This window comes from Lathyrus oleraceus, chromosome 4 (assembly GCF_024323335.1).
Source record: "Lathyrus oleraceus cultivar Zhongwan6 chromosome 4, CAAS_Psat_ZW6_1.0, whole genome shotgun sequence".
NCBI lineage: Eukaryota > Viridiplantae > Streptophyta > Magnoliopsida > Fabales > Fabaceae > Lathyrus > Lathyrus oleraceus.
The window spans coordinates 223,477,940-223,491,563 of record NC_066582.1 but is presented as its reverse complement, the minus strand read 5'-3'; positions in this window follow the sequence as shown (position 1 = coordinate 223,491,563).

Sequence of the window (13,624 nt, the reverse complement as noted above, 5' to 3'; positions counted from 1 at the left end):
ATTCCATAGCTCCCTAGTTTACAACCCCGAGCATGGTTACGGACTCAATAAAGGGTTGATTTCCTTTAGGTTGTTTAGTATGTACTTCACTTATAATCGTAGAGACCTTGTTGACCTCCTAGGATTTCCTAGTGGCCCATTTGTTTTCACTACCCGCCAGGAGGAATTAATCGATGACATCGACCTAGATTACTTTTGGGGTAGTTTAACTGGAGACTACCACCCTAACCCAAACGAGATGCACTCCCAAATGATACACAACCCTGCTATTCACTACTTCCACAAAATACTAGCCCACACCTTGTTTGGAAAAGAAGCGAATAACACCATAGTGTCACGAGATGAACTTTTCATCTTACTCTATGTCGACCAAGGTCGACATGTCAATGTTGTGACATTTATGATGGAACGATTCGCTCACCTTGCAAAGAACAATCGCACCCTAATCATAATAGGTGGCCTAGTAACCATGATAGCTGATGTCATTGGACTTAGACGCCCACTTTACGAGCATACACCTTTTGGACACATCCGACCCATGGATATTGAATTTTTCTTTGACCTTAGAATCATAGGAAACCTTGGGCCGAATACTTTTGATTACCTAATTAATAACGAAGTTGTCCAGCTCTTTACCTTACCAAACCATGAGAGAACAAGTGTTCATAACCGAAATAACTGGCTTTATGATTTAGATGACCACCACATTGCTCCACCATCACCTCCTAAGACACCGCCTATATATGAGTATTTAGATTACCATATCTCTGTTAATGAATCTGACCCTGAAACCCCTCCAAACTACTATAACCTAGATGAACCGGAACTTCCATCCCATGCAGAAAATCTGACCATAATCCTTACCCGTCTGGATGGTTTCCACACTGACATTACCAATGTGAAAGATGAAATAAAGAGCATGCACCTTGATGTCTTAGGCTTAATGGATGTCGTCGTCGAACAGTTTGATCACTTGAACCAGGCTGTAGCTGCTTTGGGATAGAACCAGGGCTGATTACATCGACCGGTGACCTCTCCTACTCACATTAAAGCAATGAGGACACTGCTATGTTTTAGTGTGGGGAAGGAGCACTTTTATTGCTATTATTTCTTTTTAATGTTACATTTAACTTTAGTCTTTTAATTTAATTTAAATAACATTGTTATTTCGTTTTGCCGCTACAATAAATTTAATTTACCTCCGTCAGTTTATTTTTTTACCGCTGTTAATTCCATACTGCTTTTATTTTATTTTATACTACTGTCGTACTGTGTTTCTGCTATCATTACTATTGTGTTACTGCTGTTAAAATTCTTATACTTTTTTTGGCCTTTTTACAAAAATTGTGATCGTTGCATGTGACGACCGTCACATGTAGTGTTACGCCCGTCATAGAGGCGTGACGCCCGTCACAGATACGCCATGCCCGTCACACATTAAGTACAAGACTGTTATGTGTGACGACCGTAACAGCCATCTGAGGATCGTCACGGATCCAGAAGGCGCGTCTATAAAAACAGGCGCACTTCCTTTCTTCTTCCTCATCTAATCATTCTATTTTCCTTAACCATCCCACTCACACCACTCTTTTCTCCATTAACCCTTTCTTCACATCCTTTTAAGCGAAAAACATGTGAGTACCTTATAACTCACGAAATCCATCTCTCCCACCAAAACCTATATTTTCAAATTCGCACACTAAATGGCCCGTCAAGAGAGAGCTGCTCCCAACCTCTCAAATATCGTATTCAGAGAGGGAGAAGCCAGCGAGCAGCAAAGAGACAACTACCTCAGGTTCTATCAATGTTCAGTCTAAGCTACAAGGTATGTTGATAACGACTATCTGACGGAGCTGGGACTTTCAGATGGCGTAGAATGGATGCTGAACAACTCTAGTTTGACGCAGCTTTGCACCAACCCGCAACCAACTCATGAGGCGCTGACCTTGGAATTCCTGAGTTCATTCTTCTATATTACCCCTCCTGGTTCAACTCAATTTCTCACCGGATCCACCACATTTAGAATGTTCAGTACCGAGTATTCCCTGAACCAAACTCAAATAGCGTGAATACTTGGCTTCCGACATGGAGAGGGAGTTCACTGCTGTATCCTAGACGGATGGTCAAAAATAGCATTTGGAGTGTGGCATAACCTCACCAATATGAACGTCACAAGCTGGGATGCGCTCAACGCAACATACATCCACAACCCGGTTATAAGATATTTCCACCGAGTCTTAGGGCACACGGTTTTCGGAAGAGTCAACAATCACAAGGTAAACTCTAAGGAGCTCTTCTTTCTCCATTGTGTGTTCACCCCGGTGGCATTCAATGCCACCCCATTCTTGTTGGCCAACATACAAGCTTCCTGCATGAGAGGCAACACAGTGTTCTGTTTTAGAGGAATCATCACCTCCATAGCATTAGGCCAAAATCTGGGGGATAGGCTCGCCAACTTATCTGCCTTGCCAGCCGAGTTCCTCAACATCGACTATTGTCGTTCCTCGCACCTCATCAAGGCCAGAGACGACGGGAAGTACCATCATGTGGTTAGGAACAAGATAGTTTGAAGCATCATTATGCCCAACAGGAATCGTACAGATCCGCAGAATATGGCGAATTGGATTTTTGATCTGAAGGCTCCTGAGCCCAATGAAGGAGATCCTAATAAAGGAGTAGATGAAGTCGAAGAGGAACTTGACCGATAAATGCCACAACCACCTCCTGAGTATGCTGCAGAGACATCTTCCCGAGGCCAGCAAAGAAATGAGCGACGACCGGCCACCATGGAAGACATCTACGCTGAGATGTTGCAACACAACCAGAGGATGGAGGAGCGCCAGACAGAAATGATGCAAACGATCCAGCAGATACAGATAGATCAACATGACTATGCGAACTGGCACGACTAGGGGATGACGGAACTTTCCAAAGAGATGAGCGCCCTGACACATCGCGTTGATGCCATCCAGGAGTACACTCAGCATGTGGGGTTGGATCCTACCCAGTGTGGAAGGAGTGAGCGTGCACGAGGAAGAGTTAGAGCGCGCAGAGCCCAACGTCGTGACGACGAGTAGTGATCTTCTTGTTTCTTCCCTTTTCATTCTTTATATTGTCGCATTGAGGACAATGCTTTGTTTAAATGTGGGAGGAAATCCTTGTCTTTCCTTTACTTGTTTCTATTTTTAGCCATAAATTTTTTTTTGTCTTTGTCTAATCGTTTATTCATTTATGTCTAATTTGCCATAACAATTTTATTTGTTTTTAAGTTAAATGCATACCCTACGAGTATATAGGTTGCCTTACAGAGGTTCTGTTAGGAAACTGAGAAAAATATAACAAGATTGATACCGTCCTAACACCTTAGATCTCTCACTTTTACAAGATCAATTTGAATACCCATTATACCGATGCCTAAAGTCTCCATTCTAGATTAACCCCTAGTAGTTTATACTAGCAGTCAGCACCGTCTTAAACACAAACCATGTAAAGAGCCGATGAATATAAGTGATTGATGCCTACAAATTAAGAAGATCCTTCATACTTTTGCGGTCGATAAATTGAAAAAAAAAATGCACCATACAAACGGTTGCAAGATGTACAAAAGGAAGGAATAGAAAAACCCGGCTGGTTGGTTCAGAGGTACCTGGTACTAGACTCGATAGAGCGAACTACGGTTCCATCCCCCACAACCTTCAAATGGGATATATAAAGGGTTACCACACTAGTGTACCAGACCCCGTGCTAAAAAAGGATCAAAGTGACTAACCAGCTACTTCACTAAGTGCGTGTAAAGGTAAAGGGCTTAATGTGATTGCGCTAGAATGAAACTGGGTGAAATAGGAACGAGAAGCATTAGGTTGAGCTATAACAACATGATTTGAACTGGTTTGTATCAAAGGAGAGATCTACGTTAATGCTTATTGCTTGTGTTGTCACTGTATCTTTAGTGTTTTACTTGAGTATCTGTCATCTTAACGAAGTACCTAACAACCACGTACGAATTGGAAATGTGTTATGTATTCGCGTTTAGCTAGTATTTTCAAATTTTATTTGCTTGAGGACAAGAAAAGATTCAAGTTTAGGGGAGTTTGATAACGTGAAAATACATCGTATATTTTCCTTGATTTACACTCAAAAATTGTACCACTTTCGTTTATATTCCGATTATTCCGCAAGTGTTCGAGTTATTTTTGCTGGTATTTCAATTCTCATGCTTAAATGAGCAAAGTATAGAAAAGGAAGGAAAAGAAGAAGAAATAGAAGAGAAAACAGCAAAAAAGCAGAGAATACAAATTATGTGCATGTGACGACCGTCACAAAGCCTGTCACGACCGTCACAGGCCCATCATGAATGTCACAAGGCCAAAATCAACGCATTGAATCTGTCAACAGAAGTGATCCACCAGGCCCTTATTTCTCGTTCCTCGGCCACTTTCTCGTGGATTTCTCACTCAACCAAGTCACCCTTATTTCTCTCAACTGCCAAGACCAAATGGAGAATACAAAAGGAGGCAAGTTGGAAACCTAGGGGAACGCATAATTTTCCTCTCTGAAGCCAACTCTCAAGACTTTTCTCTGCATTTTATTTTTCCATAACAATTTTGTTTTTCTTTTATTTTTCTTCAGCAACATTGTTTTCTTTTACCATTCAGAGCTTTGATTTTCCCTTTTCCCTTTCCGTTTTTCATTTAGACAAAGTAGTTTCTTTCTACACTGTGGAACTACTACAATTTATTTAATTTAGTTTAAGCGGTTATTTTGAAGAAGCAGAATCCTACCGATCTGTGGAGAATGCTCAAGTACTTCAAGATTCGGCGTATTCTATTAATCTAATTTCCAGGTTTTTATTCAATTACTATTGTTATTGATTTATTATTATTATAATCATGTTTTCTTTATTGTTGATCTGTTTATGTTCGTCTGTGTTTGCGTTATTTAACATGTCCGACTAAACTACCGGTATCGGTATGTAAACAATTTAATTAGACGGGATTTAATAATAATCGGTGTAAAACATATTTTCTCAAACAATATTTTTGGCTGTGGTTTTTAATTTAAATTTAATTAACTTTGTCACAAAAGTGAGAAGCTATTTAATACCATTTTGCCACGAGAGTGGAAAATTAACTAAGGTGAGAACCGACAATAGCGAGAGCGTGAGGGTCGAACTGGATAGTAAAAACTAGGCATTGATTTTAAAAACAGCGAGATCACTTTAAAAGCAATTAGAACTTATTTATTTTCAAAAAGTATTTTTAACTTCAAATGGGACAGTGAGAGCGTACTTTCCGACTTAAAGGTATAGTCTGAATCAACAATCACGAGAGTGTGAGATAAAGCCTTTTAAATAAGTATTTTCTACTGAAAGATATTTGGTACTTAAATTATACACCGGTGACTTATCGAATCCCTGATGATTAATGCGTTGCATACTGATATCCCCCTATTAATATTTTCTTAAAACTCAACTTCCCTTAGATTTAATTTTCGTTCAACCAAAATTCTAAGAATCATTTCCTTAGGTAAACATAGTAACATCGGTAGCATTAGTTTGACCATCGGTCCCTGTGGGTTCGATATCTTTTAAAACTAAAACGACTAGCCTGTGCACTTGCAATCAAGTACCTGATAGACTATATTCTATATACAGTCACGAGACGTATCAAGAAATTTCACATTTAATTCAATTAAACATTTCGACATCTATCAATTTTTCTATAGAGTTTTTGCAATAATTTATTCACAATATTTTTCAAAATTTAAGATTTCTCTTTCAAGCACACATGTATTTTTATTTATTTATTTTAGATATGTAAATTAAATGTTTTTTTTTCAATTTCAGATCTAGATCTATATATTTGTAGGTTTTGTTTGGATTGAAAAAATCAATTGCATGTAATTTGTTTCTTGAGAAAGATAAAATTTAAGAGAAATTGAAATCAATTTAAGAGCAAATTCGCAGTCAAAATTATTTTAAGATTTATGTTGCGGTTCTCTTGCTCTAAGTACTTCATAATTCTCAGATGATTGGCTCTGGTATTGTACCGGTGAGTCAGCTTGGCTAAAGCACAGAAGAAACACCAATCAGACACCTTGCAAAAACCTGCTTATGCAAATGATGCATGCAATGCTTGATTATTTTTATTTTTGTTTTCAAGGAACTTACTATATCATTTGCAAATATATAATATTTAAATGGCAATTGCAAGAATTTGATATGACCAAAAATCTCTTTTTATTTATATAAATTGGAAGGATTACACTGAGTACAATTTCAGAAACCAAATGAAAAATACAAGAGAAAAGGAGACTAGTCATCCTAAGGATCTCTAACAACAATGTCAGAAGATCTGGCTGAAGGCGCGTACTTCCTTCGAATGCGACACATCTCGGTCTTTAAAGAAGCCTTCATCTGAGTCTTCTCGAGGACAAGCTTGTCAACAATCTTCTTCCAAGCAACAGAAGGCTGAGGCATGCTAGAAGATGAAACCTATGGCTCTCTCTGTCTCTTCGTCACTCGGTCTTCAAGTAGCTCAATCAGTGCATCTTTGTCCTTAGACTCCAACTGCAACTCTTCATGCTTCTTGCTCAGAGCACGGAAACGCTCTTCCCACATATCCTTCTCTTGCTTCATCTTGGCGAGCACGTCTTCCAACTCCTCTACATCTTGGTTAGGGAGAGTTAATGGCTCAACCACAACCATAGACATAGGTCTTTCGCAAGGATAAGGCATCTTCAACTCCATAGCTCTCTTCTTCACCCAAAGAGTGTAAGCTTCCAAAGCTACACAATTGCGCGGACCAAGCTTCGATCTCCCTTTCCTATGCACATTATGCCATGAACGCATAATCCTCTTGATATAAAAGACCTTCTAACAACATGTTATTAGGTTTATCTCTCAAGGGGAACCTAAGTTGACGACGAGCCAAAGCAGGGTTGTAGTTAATTCCTCCTTGTGTACCAATGAGAGGCACATTAGAGAATTCACCACAACTATGAATAATCTCCAAACTACTTAAGGATGGGTCATACCAAACTATATCATCATTAGTGAGAGACATAAGTCTCTGAGACCACCTTAGACATTGTTTGTTCTCCATAAAAGCAGGTGTCTGAGGCAAGTGTGAAATAAACCACTTGTACAGAAGAGGAATGCAACAGACAATTGTTCCACCACCCTTAGAATTCCTTAAATGCAAAGAGAAATACATATCACCCAACAAAGTAGGCACATGATTCCCAATTAAGAAAAGTCTAATGGCGTTAACATCAACAAAACCATCAATGTTAGGGAACAAGGCTAATCCATAGATGAGCAACACAAAGATAGCTTCAAAAGCGTCCACACTACCAGCTTGAGCAAAAGTAGTAGCTTCCTTGATGAGGAAAATAGATGATAACCCAAATAATCCTCCTTTCTTCACCCAATTAGCCTCTATCTCATACTTTTTCAAGTGAAGAGCTTCAACAATAATACTAGATCGGGGAATCCCCTCAAATCCACTAAAAGGCACTCTACTAGAAACAGGTATCCCCAAAAGATGAGAATACTCCTCCAATGTAGGCACAAGCTAAAAATCTAGGAAAGTGAAACAATGGTAGAGAGGATTATAGAACTGCACCAATACACTTAAAATCCCTTCAACTACATCAGCAGACAAGATGGACAGAAGCTTCCCATGATGTTGTTTGAAGTCCAAGGGATCTAATACAAAAGATGCTAGCTTCCTTAACTCTTTCAAGTCAGGACATCTGAAATTGTACTTCTTAGTGTTCCTTCGTCCATAATCCATGGACTGAAAATATTTGCAAATGATACCTTAGTGCCTTGAAATTTTCGTGTGATGAATGCTATGATGTGCATGAATGCATGAATGCAACAATCACAAATAAGGGATCACACATAAGGCAAACAAAGGTCAAGGGATGAATCAAGTCATTGTCAAGATCAATCATCTATTTTGGTGGATTATGGTTTACATTGATATTGACAAGACTTGATTGGATCAACCAAGAATCAAGGGTTTGTTGCAAGTCACGAGCATGGAGTCTAGGTAAGAACCATCCCAAAGGAGTGAACTAAGGATAAAAACCTATAGATCATGTTCTAAAAAGTTCCCAGAGTCTTAATTCCATCTATCAGATATTACAAGTTAAGATGACTAACTCATCGACCCATAATATTCTCAAGAGAAACTCGTCTGAGTGTAGTATCGAATAACAATTGCTATCAAGTCTACACTTGAACAGTTTCTGCACTACGTCCTAAATAGGCCAAGATGGGTTAAATGTTCTAAGGTCCTCAGCTTCTCGGACCCAATCAGAAATAGTAATGCCTAACCACAAATACTTGTGTGACATTTCCAAATCCAAAGGAGTCTCCACTGAGTAAATGGATCTCAAGCCAACTTGTTAAGGACTACTCCACATAAGTCGAACATGACTATACCATCCTCCTATCTTAATTGCACTCGAGTTCGGGTTAGAACTTATCTCACCACTCAGAGATCACCAAGCACAACAAGAAGATTATATCACACATACATATATACAAACATCACACATATACAAATATATTCACACAAAAAGTAGGCTAAACCCACTGAAGACTACTCCCCAGCAGAGTCGCCACTTAATTTTTGTAGCGGGAAATTAATGATCATCAAGCTATTGACAAGCTAGAGATCAATTAACAAGAGTCGCCACCGCGCTTTTATGTTTCCAAGGGAAAAGGGAAAAAGTACGAACAAAACCCAAATAGTAAGAAGTTTTCAAATAAAAACTAATAAAAGTCAGAGATCACAGGTAAGGGGGTTGGTTACACAGAGGGAAGGTGTTAGCACCCAAAGTGTCCTAGGTACTCCTAGGGAGCCCTTTTTGTGTGCATATATATTTTGTACAAAGTGATGTTTACAAACAAATAGAATGGGGGGATGAGAAAAGAATTCATTAATTATATTTTTTGTGTTTGACAAGACCTTCAGACTTGTGCCTACGTACCAACATAAAAATGAGAGACCAAAACCTCGTAGTTCGTGATACAATTTTCAAAATGGATGCATTGATTTTAATAAAATTTAAGTTTGAAAGGCACAAAGGCCTAAAATGGTTTGAATGAGTTAGTTCTTTTTGGCTTTTTGAAAGTTTAAGTCAAGTATAGTTAAGTTTATTTACAAGTTTGATTTAAGAAAATAAGTTTGAAAATGCAATGGCATAAGGCCAAAGTTTCTATTTTTTTGCAAAAGTGGTCAAAGTTTAGAACAAAAGTAGTTCACACAAAGAAGATTTTAAAAAATAGAGGGAGAGATTTTGAGATTAAAGAAATGGGGAGAAGATGAAGAGACTACCCTATGCACAAAATTTTAAAAGTTTAGAGTTGAAAAGATCTGACCAAATGGGTAGCAATCAAATAGACGAAAATGTCAATAGAAACCCAGAATTCCCTTGGACTTTTAGAATTAAGCAACACACAAATGCACAATTATATTATCTTAAAGAGCAAAGGCATCAAATAAAGATGGCCTCATCCAAGCTTATCCATTCCATGATCTTCTTCAAAATAGCCCATGCAACATATGAAATCCACAAGTCACAACTTCAAAATAACAGCTTCACAATGATCATGTTGCAGATGAATCTTAGAGAGATCTTCAAAGATGTATCAGATGAATTTCAAATTGCAAGCACCTTGTTCTTCAACAAGTTGGCATTGGTCAAGTCCATTATCATAGGAAGGTTGCCTAGATTCTAAGTCCATTTGTCCAAGATCAAGCCAACAGTCCACTCAAAAGTTTTTTAGGGTTTTTGTTATTATTATGAACATTAATGGTCAAAGACCACACAAATAAGAAAAGTAATACAAACAAAATATATCACACAATATGGTCCAAATGGACAAAGTGAAAATTACATTAACATAAATAATTAGAATGATCTGTACAATGGCAAATGAAATAAAGTGCTAAAAGTAAATTGCATTAAAGTAAAAGCTTGAAGTTAAAAGTCAATAGTTACTAGGTTAGAGGTTAGTTTTGTTTTGCTTTTGCTTTTCAAGACATTCTTTGGAGAACACTCAACCCACTTATCACAAGCATGGATCCTTGAACCAAAACATCTTCCAAAGGAAGGAAAGAAGGCCAAGTTTCCAAACAATACCATGAAAGAGGGGAGACTTACAATCTCACTAACTAGAATGCTTATACCTTTTGTGTCACAAATTTAGCGCTATGTTAAGCAATCGTAATTAGACTTATGTAGAAGTCACAACTATTTGAGACCGGGCAATAGAATTTTGGTGTTAATGCATGTTAGAGACATAGTATAATGGACTATGCTCATAAAACATACCACACACAAAAAAGAATATGCAAAATGTGTGGCCTAATCTCATCCATACTCATGTCAATTTTTCAATCAACTAGCATTAGGACTTTGAGATGTCATAGGCCAAATGAAATGAATGAGTTAAGAAGAGGAATGAGATGAAGAGGGGAAGGGGATGAATGAGATCACAAATTGGTCAAAAGAGGACTTTTACCAAATTAATATCATTCATTCATTTTGGGAGATAGAATATGCATTCCATCAATCCCCTAAATCCAATGATATTAACTTGATAAAGTTAAATCAACCTTGACCAAGGCCCAACAACAAACAAGCAAACTCAAATAAGTCAATACAAATGGTCAACAAAATTAAATTGGCATTTATTCAATTAAAAATAATAAAATAGTGCATTTAAAACAAATATGTTTTGTCCAATTCCTAAAATCTCATCAAAACATCAAAGAAATGGCCATGAGATTTATCATAGGTCAAACAAGGTCAAAGGACCTTGGAGAAAAAATTTCATAATTTTTGGACATTTAAAACTATTTTTAAATAATTAAAAACAAATACAAAATCAATTAATTCATGAAAAATATTAATAATGATTCAAAAATTAATTTTAATTCAAAATGTGAAAGAGAAAAATATTTGAATTTTTTTGGTGAAAGTCCCATATTTTTTTGGATCAATATTAAATTTAATATGAATTATTGAAGAAAATGAAATTAAAATAAAAATTCAGAAATTCTAAATTACGTGGACCATCAGATCTCCCTCATTAATTGAGGTGGCAGATCAGATGGCCCAAAGCGCACATTCCACCATGGACTTTAGTCAGCGCGTGGAAAATATGGTAATCAACACCAACGCTCAGGATTAAAACGTGAGAGAAAGATCATGCGGTTTAGAGGCTGGCCAAGTCATCGACGGAGCTAGAGCTTCGGTCATCTTCTCCGGTGGACCTCACCAGACTGGTCCATCATGAACCATCACCATAATGAAAAACAAGGACATGTTCTTGAAGAAAAAATGGCATTGAGCTCGAATCTGACCTCCAATCACTCCAATTCCAAATATATTGACAGATATGTGGAATTGAAATTTGAGGTACATGAACTGAGTTGCTCCAATTTGACCTCAAAGCAACTCAATCTTCTTGCCTACATTGGTAGGACTTCAGACAACCAAAGAATCAATGGAATTGAGCAAGAATTTTTGAGAAACGAAGAGTTCAAAATTTCTGAAAATTACGTTCAATGTAGGTCTGGATTCGATGGATCTTGATCTTGCTTATGCTTGGACTCACTCTACTTGCTTGCAGGAGAAGGATTGGGTGGTTTAGAAGCAATGGATTCCTGGAGAATTGAATTCCAAAACAGTGGAGATTCAAGCTCAAATTCAAGAGAATTTATCAGGTTTATCCTTTGAGAATGAAGGGTTTTCAATGGGGGATCAAAGCTGGCGCGACTGTGTGTGTATTTCTGAGCAATTGAAGCTCTATTTATAGCTGAATCATGTGATATTTGCACACTCACTTTCACTTTCCAAATTTGGCAAATGATTATGGAATGGTGCATTGGCGCGCATAGGCCCATGAAATGATTGCCAAAGGTCCATAATTGAAGATCAGATGCACTGAAGTAAGCTTGGATTGCAAGGCACATGTACATTGATGCTTGAAGTTTGACTCTTGATTAGTGATATCACTCTGTTTAAGTCATGCGCAACCTATACATTTCTCATCCAAAATGAATGAATTTGAGCTCTTTGGAAAGGTGAAATCAAGAGGAACAACTTTGATGTTCAACACTTTTTCATTTGGAGCTTGGAACTTGGAGAAATTTGAGGTGGAAGTTTGGAAATTTTTGACATATAAAAAATTTTCCAAGTGTCAAGCCATTTGTCTCAATATTCCACCTTGCTTAACTTTTTATAGGAGCTTCAAATGAGAAATACGTCTTCATAAAAGTTGTAACTCTCTAAAAGACCTTCAAATTGGTCACCAATTTTATGCCATTTGGATTTGAAATGATATAGTTATGCATTTTTGAAGTTTGGAAAAATCACATGATCAATGGTATAGGTCAAAAGTGACCTATAATGTAGCCTCATATCACATGCTCAAAAAAGTTGAATTAGCTCCCACTCCAAACATAAAAGTTGAAGTAGACACATCTAATTTTATTGTGCAAATTGGAAATCTTTCATATCATAAAAATTGAACAAGTTATGGCCTTGGGAAGTTGACTTTCAAATTAGGGTTTAGACAAAATGACCTATAATGTTTCAACATAGAAAATATTTTTCCAAGCAAAACTAGATCTAGGTCTCAACATGAAAGTTGTTTGGAATGTCATTTATAGTAAGGTTTCTCTTGGAATCATTTTCATATGGTGAAAATTGTAGGAGATAGGCTCTAGGGAGACCCAGTTTTGATCAGACGAATTCATCTGGCCAACCACCATCAACCAACTTGCTAATTTCCAATTATCTTGACTTTATTGGCTCATGGTAGATCATATATGCATAAGATGATGAATTTTGAAGTGTCCGTTAAGAAATTTGATCAATTGGTGAGATAGCTTGTTGGAGAAGTTACTGAAGATACCTAGTCAAACTAGGGTTTCCAAGGCAAATCACCCTCAAACTCTTGAAGAAAACATGATAAAATAACATGTAGAGATCATTGCGACTCATATATGATAATCATAACCATTCTTGAATCAATTCTTGGTTGTGCTCTTTGTTCATGAGGGTCTCAAACCCTAGATGTGGACTTGATGAATCAATGAGATCATGCCTTTCCAACAAAAAGTTAGGCAAATGCAAAGACATATTTTTGGTATTTTAGTTAGTAAAATGATAATATACAAGTATGATACAATCACAAAGTGCTTGGTGATCTCTCCTAAAACAAACCCAATGAAAGAGGGGTAAGGAGAATGCCAAGACATGATCCCAATGCTAATGCTTATGATGGAATTGCATGAGGGATCTTAGGGTCAAAATTAAGGTCTTACAGCTGCCCCTATTTAAGGACATTCTAACTAAGGAGGTGAAGGTTAAAATCTTCGGCTCGACTCAGTAGAATGGGCTTAAATAACAATATATAGAAACAAATTTTGGTCCCTAAGAGACCTCATGATGCATATGATATGAATGCAAAAGTAAATGCTCTGTGGGGAGATATTTCCACAAAGGAAAAAGAAATCAGAGAGACCGAAAGTCCACAGGAGTATAATGCATTCCGTAAGGAAAACTCGCTGGGGAGACAAAGACTCTGGGGGATAAA